We start from the raw sequence: 12,063 nt of genomic DNA on the forward strand, positions 1-12,063 counted from the left end.
GCCTGGGAGAGAGAAACATCCCACAGAAGTGTGGTTTTTGCCAGCAACTGAAGCCCAGTTCAGAAAGGATAGAGAACTGAGACTCAAATTCCTCTTACTAGAGGCACCCTTCAACTATCCGAGCTGTACCAAGACCCCAGACAGTGAGAAACCTCACTGCAACTCTCTACATAAGAACATAAGAAAGGCCGTACCGGGTCAGACCAAAGGTCCATCTAGCCCAGTATCTGTCTACCGACAGTGGCCAATGCCAGGTGCCCCAGAGGGAGTGAACCTAACAGGCAATGATCAAGTGATCTCTCTCCTGCCATCCATCTCCATCCTCTGACGAACAGAGGCTAGGGACACCATTCTTTACCCATCCTGGCTAATAGCCATTTATGGACTTAGCCACCATGAATTTATCCAGTCCCCTTTTAAACATTGTTATAGTCATAGCCTTCACAACCTCCTCAGGTAAGGAGTTCCACAAGTTGACTGTGCGCTGCGTGAAGAAGAACTTCCTTTTATTTGTTTTAAACCTGCTGCCTATTAATTTCATTTGGTGACCCCTAGTTCTTGTATTATGGGAATAAGTAAATAACTTTTCCTTATCCACTTTCTCAACATCACTCATGATTTTATATACCTCTATCATGTCCCCCCTTAGTCTTCTCTTTTCCAAGCTGAAGAGTCCTAGCCTCTTTAATCTTTCCTTGTATGGGACCCTCTCTAAACCCCTAATCATTTTAGTTGCCCTTTTCTGAACCTTTTCTAGTGCTAGAATATCTTTTTTGAGGTGAGGAGACCACATCTGTACACAGTATTCAAGATGTGGGCGTACCATGGATTTATATAAGGGCAATAATATATTCTCAGTCTTATTCTCTATCCCCTTTTTAATGATTCCTAACATCCTGTTTGCTTTTTTGACTGCCTCTGCACACTGCGTGGACATCTTTAGAGAACTATCCACGATGACGCCAAGATCTTTTTCCTGACTTGTTGTAGCTAAATTAACCCCCATCATATTGTATGTATAGTTGGGGTTATTTTTTCCAATGTGCATTACTTTACATTTATCCACATTAAATTTCATTTGCCATTTTGTTGCTCAATCACTTAGTTTTGTGAGATCTTTTTGAAGTTCTTCACAATCTGCTTTGGTCTTAAAAGTTTAGTATCATCTGCAAACTTTGCCACCTCACTGTTTACCCCTTTCTCCAGATCATTTATGAATAAATTGAATAGGATTGGTCCTAGGCCTGACCCTTGGGGAACACCACTAGTTACCCCTCTCCATTCTGAGAATTTACCATTAATTCCTACCCTTTGTTCCCTGTCCTTTAACCAGTTCTCCATCCATGAAAGGACCTTCCCTTTTATCCCATGACAGCTTAATTTATGTAAGAGCCTTTGGTGAGGGACCTTGTCAAAGGCTTTCTGGAAATCCAAGTACACTATGTCCACCGGATCCCCCTTGTCCACATGTTTGTTTGACCCCTTCAAAGAACTCTAATAGATTAGTAAGACACGATTTCCCTTTACAGAAACCATGTTGACTATTGCTCAAGAGTTTGTTTTTCTATGTGTCTGACAATTTTATTCTTTACTATTGTTTCAACTAATTTGCCCGGTACAGACGTTAGTCTTACTGGTCTGTAATTGCCGGGATCACCCCTAGAGCCCTTTTTAAATATTGGCGTTACATTAGCTAACTTCCAGTCATTGGGTACCGAAGCCAATTTAAAGGACAGGTTACAAACCTTAGTTAATAATTCCGCAACTTCACATTTGAGTTCTTTCAGAACTCTTGGGTGAATGCCATCTGGTCCTGGTGACTTGTTAATGTTGAGTTTATCAATTAATTCCAAAACCTCCTCTAGTGACACTTCAATCTGTGACAGTTCCTCAGATTTGTCACCTACAAAAGCCAGCTCAGGTTTGGGAATCTCCCTAACATCCTCAGCCATGAAGACTGAAGCAAAGAATCCATTTAGTTTCTCCGCAATGACTTTATCATCTTTAAGCGCTCCTTTTGTATTTTGATCATCAAGGGGCCCCACTGGTTGTTTAGCAGGCTTCCTGCTTCTGATGTACTTAAAAAACATTTTGTTATTACGTTTGGAGTTTTTGGCTAGCCGTTCTTCAAACTCCTCTTTGGCTTTTCTTATTACACTCTTGCACTTAAGTTGGCAGTGTTTGTGCTCCTTTCTATTTGCCTCACTAGGATTTGACTTCCACTTTTTAAAGGAAGTCTTTTTATCTCTCACTGCTTCTTTTACATGGTTGTTAAGCCACGGTGGCTCTTTTTTAGTTCTTTTACTGTTTTTCTTAATTTGGGGTATACATTGAAGTTGGGCCTCTATTATGGTGTCTTTAAAAAGGGCCCATGCAACTTGCAGGGATTTCACTTTAGTCACTGTACCTTGTAACTTTTGTCTAACTAACCCCCTCATTTTTGTAGAGTTCCCCCTTTTGAAATTAAATGCCACAGTGTTGGGCAGTTGAGGTGTTCTTCCCACCACAGGGATGTTGAATGCTATTGTATTATGGTCACTATTTCCAAGCGGTCCTGCTATAGTTACCTCCTGGACCAGCTCCTGTGCTCCACTCAGGATTAAATCTAGAGTTGCCTCTCCCCTTGTGGGTTCCCGTACCAGCTGCTCCATGAAGCAGTCATTTAAAGTCTCGAGAAATTTTATCTCTGCATTTCGTCCTGAAGTGAAGTGTTCCCAGTCAATATGGGGATAATTGAAATCCCCCACTATTATTGGGTTCTTAATTTTGATAGCCTCTCTAATTTCCCTTAGCATTTCATCATCATTATTACTGTCCTGGTCAGGTGGTTGATAATAGATCCCTAATGTTATATTTTTACTAGAGCATGAAATTTCTATCCATAGAGACTCTATGGAACATGTGGATTCGCTTAAGATTTTTACTTCATTTGAATCTACACTTTCTTTCACATATAGTGCCGCTCCTCCCCCTGCACGGCCTGTTCTGTCCTTCCGATATATTTTGTACCCCGGAATGATTGTGTCCCATTGATTGCTCTCAGTCCACCAGGTTTCAGTGATGCCTATTATATCTATATCCTCCTTTATCACAAGGCACTCTAGTTCACCCATCTTATTATTTAGACTTCTGGCATTTGTGTACAAGCACTTTAAAAACTTGTCCCTGTTTATTAGCCTGCCTTTTTCTGATGTGCCAGATTCTTTTTTATGTGACTGTTTATCATCTGATCCGGCCCTTACATTATACTTTTCAGTCCTCTGCTCCTGACTATAACCTGGAGATTCTCTATCATCAGACTCTCCCCTAAGAGAAGTCTGTGTCCAATCCACACGCTCCTCTGCAGCAGTCAGCTTTCCCCCATCTCCTAGTTTAAAAACTGCTCTACAACCTTTTTAATGTTTAGTGCCAGCAGTCTGGTTCCACTTTGGTTTAGGTGGAGCCCATCTCTCCTGTATAGGCTCCTCCCATCCCAGAAGTTTCCCCAGTTCCTAATGAACGTAAACCCCTCCTCTCTACACCATTGTCTCATCCACGCATTGAGACTCTGAAGCTCCGCCTGCCTACCTGGCCCTGCGCGTGGAACTGGGAGCATTTCTGAAAATGCCACCATAGAGGTCCTGGATTTCAGTCGCTTCCCTAGCAGCCTAAATTTGGCTTCCAGGACATCTCTCCTACCCTTCCCTATGTCATTGGTACCTACATGTACCACGACCACCGGCTCCTCCCGGCACTACACATAAGTCTGTCTAGATGCCTCGAGAGATCCGCAACCTTCGCACCAGGCAGGCAAGTCACCATACGGTTCTCCCGGTCATCACAGACCCAGCTATCTACATTTCTAATAATCGAATCTCCCATTACTAACACCTGCCTTTTCCTAGAAACTGGAGTTCCCTCCCCCAGAGAGGCAACCTCAGTGCGAGAGGCAACCCCAGCACCATCTGGAAGGAGGGTCCCAACTATGGGAAGGTTTCCCTCTGCTCCCATTGACTGCTCTACTTCCCTGGGCCGTTCTTCCTCCTCAACAGCACAGGAGCTGTCTGAGCGGAGGTGGGACAATTCTACAGTGTCCCGGAAAGCCTCATCAACATACCTCTCTGCCTCTCTTAGCTCCTCCAGTTCCACCACCCTGGCCTCCAAAGCCCATACATGGTCTCTGAGGGCCAGAAGCTCCTTGCACCGACTGCACACATACGCCACCCGCCCACAGGGCAGGTAATCATACATGCAACACTCAGTGCAATAAACTGGATAGCCCCCACTCTGCTGCTGGGCTTCTGCCTGCATTGTCTCCTAGTTAGTGGAAGGGTGGTTTACAGGAAAGGGTTTTGGAATGTGGTTTGGTTTATAGGTTTTAGGGGGACCACAGGGAAGGGGTTTAGGGCTGGCGAGGGACTCCCACTCCCTTCCTAAACTCCCTTGCGAAACTCCCTGTTAGCAGCCCCTGTTCGCAAAGCTCCCTGGTCACTTGTGCGCGGCTTTATAAAGCCGTGGCCTGAGTGAATGCCCCGCCCACTGATTAAGGCTCAGTCAAGGCTCTACCTTTAAGGGAAGTGAGCCTAAGAAGACATCTACGAGCCACTCATACAAGGCCTCTAAGAAAATTGCTGTAAGTTCCCACAGTGAGTCCCTATCAAGCTGAAAGGAGTCATCGGTACTTACTGGGCATGAGAGACATAGAGAATCCACCCCAGGAAAGGCTCCTGTGGCACGGACATTGACATCGTTACTGCCTGCGGCACACCAGGTACTGACAGACCATACCCTCAGGTCGGTATCACTGACTCCTTCGGAACAGACATCTCATGACTGACAATCACTTCCGGTACCAACACCTTGGGCACTACTGGACCTCTGGTACGCAACAGACCTTTGGTGTCTGATACACCGGATTCACCTTTGCTCAGTGCCAGGGCCCCCGTACTGAGTTCATCTAGTGTTCCTGACTCACTGGCAACCTCATACTGTGCACCACCTTCTTCATCCATTGAGTCAGATAGTGAGCAAGAGGACGTGGTTTCCTGCTGTTTTTCTCACCCTCCATATGGTGCCCAGTTCCACTATGGACCACAACCATACAATCCATCTGATCCTCAGCCTCCCGGTATGGGCAGCCATGGTACCAATCATCGGGCTCCTTCTCTTCCCACCTTCTGAATGGTCCTACTGCAGGGGTCTCAAACTCCTGGCCTGCGGGCCCTCTGTGGCCCATGAGCCCTCCCAATGTGGCCCATGGGGCTCCAGCAGTTTTGGGGGTGGGTTTCTCCCTTGGCCCCACCTGCCACCCCCAGGCTCTCCCCCCTCAGGGGCCCCAGTCCCCGGCAGCACAGCAGAGCTGAGCAGCATCTGCCTGCTCACTCCAGTGGCTGCCGGCCCCTCCCTGCAGCCCAGGGGTGGGGCGGGGCTGTGCCTCTATGTGTTGCCCTCGCCCCGAGCGCCCCTGCGGCCAATGGGACGCGTGGAGGCGGTGCCTGGGGGCAGAAGGGTGTGGAGGCCCCCCAGCCCGCCCCGCCTTGGAGCCCCAGGTAAGCGTTGCACCCCCTAACCCCCTCCCAGAGCCTGCACCCCCACACCCTCTCCACACACACACCCTTCCGCCCCCAAATTCCCTCCCCGAACCTGCACCCCCTCCCCACACACGCCCAGCCCCCAAATTCCATCCCAGAGCCTGCACCTATGACCCCCTCCCCCACCCAAACTCCCTCCCAGAGCCCAACCTCTCACCCCTTCTGCACCCAAACTCCCTCCCAGAGCCTGCACCCCAATCCCCTACCCCAGACCTCCTCCCCCACCCAAACTCCATCCCAGAGCCTTAGGCAGGTGGGGAATGGAGTTTTTTTTGGGGGGCGGGTTCTGGGCAGCATGAGTGACATTGGCCCGCTAGGAAGATTTGAGGACTGGCACTGGCCCTAAGGTAAATTGAGTTTGAGACCCCTGCCTTACTGGAATCCTTGGTAGGCTCATAGACAACATGCCTCCCATAACTCCAGCGTGGCCTACCAGCAGCCAAGGAGACATTCTCCTTCAGCTGCTGCATCGAGGGCATCTGAACCCCCCTGAATGGACGAGAGGAACAAGAGACTGAAGTCGAGGAGAAAGCTACCCCTCAGGCTAATTTCTCATCATCACCAGACAAGAGGGGTATGCCCCCTTCTCCATTATTGGCAGATGATTTTAAACTATTTCAGGAGCTTGCCCAGAGGGTGGCAGAGGCACTGCAGGTATCACTACAGGAGGTGACCAAGTTACACCACAAACTAGTGGGCATTTTACATTCTTCTCCCTCATCCAGAGTAGCCCTCCGTATTAACAAGGCACTCTTGGACTCTGCCAGACTCATATGGCAGACCCCTGCATCGGTCCCACCAACATGTAAGTGGGCCGACAACAAGTATTCTGTGCCAGCAAAAGACACAGAATTTCTCTTCTCTCACCAGCCTCCCAATTCAATCATAGTGGACGTGGTAAACTGAAGAGGCCACCAGCACCATTTCAAACCTCCCCCCCCCCCCCCGCCACGACCAGGATTGGAAGCACCTAGATCTTTTGGGGAGGAAAACATACTCCTCAGCCACTCTTCAGTTCTGCATTGCGAACTATCAAGCCTTAATGGCAAAATATGATTGCCAGAAGTCTTCAAAACTCAATTCCTGTATTGAGCAACTCCCAGGTTCACACAAGGAACAATTTAAGGCCATAATTAATGAAGGCCAACTGGTAGCAAAGACATCACTCCAGTCTGCATTCCATGCAGCTCATGTGTCAGCCTGCTCCATCTCTACTGCCGTCATGATGAGACGAGCCTCTTAGCTGCACCTATCCCGCTTCCCTAAAGAGTTTCAAACAACTGTGAAGGACCTCCCCTTTGAAGGGACAAAACACCAAAAAGACCATTGCTTCCCTTCACACTTAAAAAAAACTTCAGGGCTACTCTTTGATCACTCAGGATTTACGCACCTGGGTACAAGGAAAGTGTAAACCAGGAGTAAGCAACCTATGGCACGCGTGCTGAAGGCGGCATGCGAGCTGATTTTCAATGGTACTCTCACTGCCTGGGTCCCAGCCAACGGTCCGGGGGGCTCTGCATTTTAATTTAATTTTAAATGAAGCTTCTTAAATATTTTAAAAACCTTATTTACTTTACATACAACAATAGTTTAGTTATACATTATAGACTTATAGAAAGAGACCTTCTAAAAATGTTAAAATGTATTACTGGCATGCAAAACCTTAAATTAGAGTGAATAAATGAAGACTTGGCACACCACTTCTGAAAGGGTGCCGACCCCTGGTGTAAACCTTTTTAAAAAATCAAGTCATTCAGTGTCAGTAAACTCAGGAGGAAGTTGATGAAGAATTGTAAAAAGCAAGAAGTCTGTGGGTATTTTAAAAAATACCATATTGATCATTCATATTTTTCTAGTGGAGATCAGGCACCTGCTCCAAGTGGTTTTAGATGTACATTTGCTTATTTTGAATAGGCACAATGATTTAGAGAGACAAGGTAAGTAAGGTAATTTCTTTATTGCACCAACTTCTGTTGGTGGACAGTATAAGCTTTCGAGCTCTTCTTCAAGTTCTTCAGAGCTCTGTGTAGCTTGAAAGTGTGTACCTTCCACCAACAAAAGTTGGTACAATAAAATGTATTACCTCTCCTACCTTTTGTCTTTTATATCCTGGGACCAACATGGCTACAACAACAGTGCAAACAACCATGGATTTTAAGCAGTTTCATAGCAATGAGATGTTTCATAATACCCATTAACTTAGATTATAAGTGAGAATCAGTTTGCTGTATCCACTGTGGCCTGTGGGCGAACATTTTTTCTACTTTTTTCCCTATTCAGAAGAGGGATTTTTACTAGATTTTATTTTGTAAAACGTTCATATGAGTTTTTACTTTCCGATAACAAACTTGTTATACCCCAGAACTTCAGGAGAATGGGCATTTGAGGGATTTATGCTTCACAGAATTTTAATAGTTATGGTGCGTCCTAGATGCTAATCAAAACCTAAAGGCTTTTTAACTCTGAAAAAGTACCTTGGCAGCAATTAAACTGACATTCTTGACTAGTAAAGATTTTAAGCTACTATTACTACATTTGTTGGGGGGGAAAATTGTTGGAATTTAAGAAGCAATTGTGGTATTCCTTTTTTAATGTGTATTTTTTACTTCCAAGGTACATCTTAACATCACTTTTGTAGTAACAAAGAAATAATTCTACATACAAACTAGGGATAATGCAGTACTAAAGGCAGAGTACCAGGGTGATGGTCACGGTATAAAACACAAGATTATATAGAAATCAATCACTCAAGGAAATGCAGAGTTTAAACTTTAAAAATCAATCTTAACTTTCCCACTTAGCATCTCAAATTGTGCAAAATAATATAATACATAATGGATTTTTATACAGCCTTTATATACCATAAGTTACAATATATGCAGTCTTCAAACTTGGTTTGATATTTTTTCCATCTCTTAATGAGTCCTACCAAACAAGCCAAATTTTAAAGAAAATTTAATTAATGGCTTTAAAAGTTCTATGCATGTTAAAGTTTCCAAATTTTGAGCTAGTCCTGAATTCGAGTTGATTTTAACTTTTAGATCACTTGATAAAGATAAGTGAACATTCTTAACCATTCTGTATGTGTATTTCTAATGTACCTGTCACTGAGGGATTTGAACATCAATAATCATCACAGGTAGATAAATCAGACTTTAGACCTGTATAGCCACCATAGGCCTTTGTTTACACCTGAGGTTTTTGTTTGTTTTTTGCACTGGTGTAACTATGCCAATGGAGCTGTACTGGTGCAAACTCCAAATATAGATGTGCAGGCTAGTGTAAAAAGTGACTTGCACAGGTGTGTGGATCTTATCCCAAATCAGAATGGGACCTTTTAGAACCAACTTTGTTCTTGTTTTACACTGGTGTAAATGACTACCCAAGGTGCAAGGATACAACTATGATTCTCAAATGTCTACCTTACCACCACATAAAGGCAACTCAGTGACAGGTGACTTGGATTTCAGCCCTTTTGTTATTCCTTTAGTGTTGCCATAACTGCCTCCTGACATCGGTGTCCTAGACTTCATAAAGTATTGTAAGGTTTGTAGATTTCAAACTTTGCATTAGTTTTTCTATCCAAGTATGTGATTTCTAAAGTTTAAGCTGCTTTAGATCGAGCAAAAGCCTAACAGCAAAGTCCATTGTACACGGGCACTTTTGACATTTGGTGACAGAGGTTTTGTTCCAGTAACTAATCTTATTGAATATTCATTAAAAGAACTTTCAACTTGCATAACTGCAAAAGTACTGAACCAGTTTTCTTCAAACTTGGGACATTGCTTAGATCATAAAACATGGCAAAGTTAAACAAAATTGGTTCACCACCCTTCTTGAGTTAGATGTGTTATGCCTCTCTGATCTGAACATGAAGTTATTTTTTTCTCAGTCTTTTAAAATACCGAACTCAAAATAGCTTGAACAGATTTTGCTTAAACTTTCAAAAATAGTATTTGTCTCTGGGATGTGACTAGGCAGGGAAAACTTCAGTCCAAAAAAATATTATGAGCAGCTAAAAAAGGGGAAATTTCATATCACTTTATTGCATATACTACCACATAAGCTCAAATAATCATTTTTCATTTCAATAGTGTTTTCCAGGAGAGGGGTCAAAGTGCTTGTATAAACATTAAGCCACACAGCAATTACTGTAACATGTTTTTCATTTTGGACACTTACCTAACTATGCAGTGTAATTGTAGCCAACCGTGTTGGTCCCAGGATAACATTCCCAACCAAAAAAAACCAAAAACCCATGTTAGGCTCGAGTTACTGAGATGTACTCCCAACATTACCTCAAGAATAAAAAAAAATCAGAAGACTGTTGTAATTATTCCCAAAACCAAGCATTGCAAACCCAAGAGATTCAGAGTTAAGGTTAAACTTAAAAAAAGGTCCTAATATATTAAGATACTACAATGCACAATTAGGCTCTCAAGCAACCTTAACTCTGCCCTGTAGTGGTCCCATGATGGGAAAAATAATGAAAAACGAATCTCTTTTTAAAAATTGGTTTAATCTACTCTGGGACTCAAAACACTCATACTTTAATCACAACTGTATGTTTATTACATGGTTTCACAACAGGGAAATCTTAAAGCAGAATACAAATATGCCTCTTAAACAAATGTCTTTTTTAAAAAAATATTTAAAAATACATTTTAAAAAACACTATGAATGAGTATATAAATGTTCTTGCAACATGTGTGAAAAGCAGGGGGAATGACAATCAAATTGAAAGCAGTATTTGAATCTCTCAGCCATACCAACAATTTCTTTATAAATGTATTTTAAAATGCTGGTTTTAATTTAATTATTTTTGTAAGGCTTCCTGTGTTAACTTATCCCATTTAAACTTTAATTTTATTGCAAGTCACAATTGCACTGTCAATAGATGACCAATAGATGAAATTTAGAACATCCAGGAAGTCAAACTTTCTACAATTTTTAATGATCATATTTTTGCTTTTGCTTAGAATTCTGTGTCTTTCCCCTTCCCCCCCGCCCCCCCCCCCCCGATTTTTACAGCAGGAGGATATTCAGCTGAACAGTGCATTGCCAAGTAATCTGGGTCTTAATCTAGTAGAGAAGGTCCTTCAACTTCTAGATGAAGTGCTTTTTATATTGTCGTCCTCCCTCTCTGCTCAGTAATTCCTGTTAAACTTTTATTCCCAGAGTTATACTAATATCTGCATGCTTATAAAGAAAGAGATTATGAAATCTTAATGGAGGAGAATGACTCATGTTGGTCTCTGACTGATGAGAAAGGTGTCACTTGTAAGCTAGCAAAGGTCCTATTATCTTGCAGTAGTGGGAAACTAAAAACTCAGTATGACTAGTTGAAGTATATTTACTTACTGTCTGTTGGATGAAGCACTAGCCTACGTGTGTATTACCAAGAAAGAATGATGCAAAGTCTCATATTTTCATAAATATGCCTGTAACCCCACTGTCCACACTGTATTATTAAAGGGTATCAGTACTGGCCCCTAAACTCAGTTTACTCCTCATTGGCTCTATGAAGTTACTATCATGCCAGAATTTACTCAATGGAGAAAATAAATTATGTTCTTATTCTTACAGTGAACGAAAAGGCAAGTCAGGCAGCATTTCAAGCCTTCCCCACAGTCATTGCAGTGAGAGGAAGAGGAGGAACTGTTATGCTTTTCTGTCTCAAGGGGATTTTGGTCTGTTTTTCCCTGACCCTTTCTTTCTTTCTTTCTTTCTATTTATTTATTTATTCCTCTTCTGTCATGGGGTGTACTCACCCTTCACTGAACAAAGAAGGGGCTAAGGAAGCCATGTTCCCTCGCCCCTGCTGGGCATGCTCTAACTGGAGAAGCACTATAAAAGGAAGCAGCTCAGCTCAGTCAGGCCTGACCATTGAGAAGGGAGGACACACATTACCAGCTCCAGCCTGGGACCTGCTGAAGCCCCAGATTGTGGAAGCCAAACCTGCGAGATCTGGGCTGTTACCCAGCTACCTGAAGACACCCAAGGGAGGGCAGAGCTACTGAGAGCAGCATAGGCTGAGGAACTTGTAGACCCTGGAGTGGCCAAGACCGGTGCTTAAGGAGACAGAGTAGGAGGTAGCCAAGGGGGACTATACATTGATATGGTTGCAGAACCAAAAGCTAAGTCAACGTGTTGCAGTAGGATCTCTGCTGACCCAGTGATGAGTGTACTCATCATTGACAAAACTCATCACTGACAAGACCGGTGGAGTAGGGAGGGTCCAGGTCCCTTGGCCCCAGCCACCACCACCCCAGGCGGTGGCCCACCCCCCTACAGCCATTAAATCACACACCTATCTGATTGTGGCCATTAGGCCACACAGCCTTAAGGAAGGCAGCTATACTGACTTTGGCCATCAGGCCACATCACTCTAAGGGAGAGGGCAGACATATTGACTCTGGCCATTAGGCCACACAGCTCTGAAGGTGTGATAAATGAAGTGGGGGTGAGGAGGGGCTCCCTTTGATGGACACCC

At 43.8% G+C, this 12,063-nt stretch overlaps 1 long non-coding RNA gene across 2 annotated transcripts in view; it reads left to right on the forward strand.

Annotated features, from left to right (window-relative positions):
• LOC120386079 overlaps window positions 1–11,706 on the forward strand; it is a 36,214-nt gene extending 24,508 nt beyond the window's left edge. For both annotated transcript variants that reach the window (XR_005589512.1, XR_005589513.1), the window contains one exon: window positions 11,157–11,706. This is a non-coding gene — a long non-coding RNA (uncharacterized LOC120386079). The remainder of the gene's footprint in view (window positions 1–11,156) is intronic.
• The last annotated feature ends 357 nt before the right edge of the window (window positions 11,707–12,063 follow it).

This window comes from Mauremys reevesii, linkage group 1, assembly GCF_016161935.1.
Source record: "Mauremys reevesii isolate NIE-2019 linkage group 1, ASM1616193v1, whole genome shotgun sequence".
Classification (NCBI taxonomy): Eukaryota; Metazoa; Chordata; order Testudines; family Geoemydidae; genus Mauremys; species Mauremys reevesii.